The following is a 3,222-nucleotide window of genomic DNA, read 5'->3' on the forward strand; positions in this document are numbered from 1 at the left end:
ATTTATGTTTTGAGTTACAATCAAATACTATTAATACATTATTTATTTTGCTGCTCAAATTGTTCCAGCTTTGGCCACAAAGAGCTCTTTAATATTGGCTTGTTTCAGTCAGCATAACGTTTTTGAGACTCATCCATTTTGTGGTTATCAGTAGTTTGTTTCTTTTAATTGCAAGAAGTATTGTATTTTATGAATATATCCCAGTTTGTTTATCTGTTCATCAACATTGAGTTGTTTCCAGTTTTGGCTATCAGAAATGCAAAGCTTCTATGAACATTTATGTATACGTCTCTTTGTGGACATATGTCTTCATTTACTTTGAATAAATACATAGGTGTAAAATTAGAGTCATCAGCTAGCTTTATGTTTAATTTTATAAGAAGCTACCAAGCAAGCAACTTTTCAAAGTAGTTGTGCCATTTCACACATCCAAGAGCAACGTGAGAGTTTTTGTTATGTCAAATACTTGCCAACATGTGGTGTTGACAGTCTTTATAATTTTAGACATTCTAGTAGGCATGTAGTGATTCATTATGGCTTTAATTTGTCTTTGCCTGCTGAGTAATTATGTCGAGCACTTTTTTATATGTCTTTGTCCATTCATATGTCTTTGTTTGCTTCTGAAAATGTTGCTCAAGTCTGTCATCCACATTTTTATTGCGTTAGAAGTTCTTTATTATTCTGGGTAGAAATCCATATTCAGATATATGTACTGTGAATGTTTTCTACCAGCCATTGGTTTTGCCTGTTCATTTTCTTAGCTGAGTCTCTTTTTTGTATTGTGGTAAAAACCACACAACATTAAACCATCCTAAATGTTTCTAAATGTACATTTCAGTACTGTTAAGTATATTTACTGGTGCAACAAGTCTCTAGAATTTTTTCTTCTTGCAACACTGAAACTCTATACCTACCAAGCATTAATTCCCCATCCTACCTCCTGCAAGCTCTTGGCGACTGCCTTTTTACTTTATGTTTCGAGGATTCTGACTAATTTAGATACTTTATATGAGCGAATCATTCAGTATTTGTCCATTTGTGACTGGCTTATTTCTCTTAGCATAATGTCCTTAAGCTTCATTCATGTTGTAACATGTGACAGGATTTCCTTCTTTTTTAAGGGCACATAAAATTCCATTATGTGCATATACCACATTTTCCTTATCCAGTTATCTGTTGTTTCCTCCTGTTGGCTGTTATGAATAATGCTGCAATGAACATGGGTGTGCAAATATCTCTGAGATCTGCTTTGAATCCTTTTGGATATATACCCAAAAGGGAGATTGCCGGATCATATGATAATTCTATTTTTAATGTTTTGAGAAACTCCATCCTGTTTTTCATAACATCTGTATAATTTACTTTCCCACCACTGGTGCACGAGGACTCCAACTTCTCTGCATCCTTGTCAACACTTGTTATTTTCTGTTATTTTTATAATGGCTATCCTGATGGGTGTGAGGTGATATCTCATTGTGAGTTTTATTTACATTTCCCTAGTGATTAATGATGTTGAGCATCTTTTCATGTACTTAATAACCATTCGTATATCTTCTTTGGAGAAATGTTTATCTAAATCCTTTGCCCGTTTTTAAACTGGATTATTTCAGGGTTTTTCTTGTTCAGTTGTACAAGTTCCTTATGTATTCTGGATATTGACCCCTTATCAGATACATGATTTGCAACTCTTTTCTCCCATTCCATAGGTTGCCTTTTCTCTCTGTTCACTGTTACTTTGATGTGTAAAAAAATTTAAGTTTTATGTAGTACTATTTGTCTATTTTTTATTTTGCTGCCAGTGCTTTTGGTATCATATCCAAGGAATTATTGCCAAATCGAATTGCTGGCATTTGTTAATAATGGCATTTACATTTTAAGGAATTGCTGATAGTGAAGGACTTAACTATTGCCATTTTGTTCATTGTGCTCTGTTTCACTTGCAGCTTTTTTTGTCCCCCCGCTTTTTTCTTTTGATGATTTCTTTTGTGTTTCATTAATTTTTTTTGTGGTCACAGATTTTGATTCCCCTCTCATTTCCTTTTCTTTACAGTCTTTGTCCATTTTCTGTTGCTATAACAGAATACCTGAGACCAGGTAATTTATTTTTAGAAAAGAGGTTTCTTTAGCTCACAGTTCTTGATGCCAGGAAGTTCAAGATCAAACAACTGCATCTGGCGAGGGCCTCATACTGCGCCATAACATGGAGGATGGAGTCCCATGGTGGTAATGCATGTGAGAGCACTGAGTGGGTACACGCACAAGAGAGAAAACATGAGGGGTGACCTCACTTTGTAACAACCCACTCTTGTGGTAACTAATCCAGTTGCTGAAGAGCAATAATTCACTCCTGTGAAATGGCATTAATCCCTTCATGAGGACAGATGGCTTATGACCCAAATGCCTCTTAAAGGACCCACCAGTTCTCAACACCATTACATGGGGAACAAGCCTCAACACGAGTTTCAGTGGGGATAAACTATATTCAAATCATAACACTTACATTCTATAGTTATTGTCTTTGTGGTAACCATTGCAATTGCTTGAAATAAAACCTCTTAATATTTTACCAATGTATTTTTAATGAGTACCATGTGGTGGTTTCCTGATTAAAGCCTCTTAATTCAGAAAACCTGCTTGCTGGCTTACTTATTTGCCTGTTCTCTTATATATGTGTGTCTCCATAGATAAATTAGGAGAAAATCTGTCCTTTGTATTTCAAAAAGGGCAAAGAAAGTTGTAATTAGATTTCTCCATAAACACACTCTTTCCTCCCTGGGGGAAACTAATAAAAAGAGGGTATAACACGTTCCCTAGCTGGAATTCCCCATAGATGTTTGCCTTTGGACTGCAAACAAAACTGCTCTTTCATTCTTAATCATCAAATAAGTAATTCAGTACCATTGGGACAATTGTAGATTCAGATCTTTAGGTAGAAGACTGGAAAAATATGGGTAATATCATAACAATCTGTTTTAAGCTGATTTAACAACTTAGCTTCAATTGCATCTAAAACTCTGGTTCTTTACATCTCAACCCACCACACCTTTATGTTACTGATGACTCAAATTACCTTTTTTATATTGCATATCCATTACCATAGACTTATAATTACTTTCTATGCTTTTGTTTTTTGAATTCTATATCAGATTTAGAAGAGATTTACACACATTACAATAATACAAGATTCTATATTTATCTATATATTTACCAGAGAATTTAATA

Source organism: Macaca fascicularis, chromosome 1 (genome assembly GCF_037993035.2).
Source record: "Macaca fascicularis isolate 582-1 chromosome 1, T2T-MFA8v1.1".
Classification (NCBI taxonomy): Eukaryota; Metazoa; Chordata; class Mammalia; order Primates; family Cercopithecidae; genus Macaca; species Macaca fascicularis.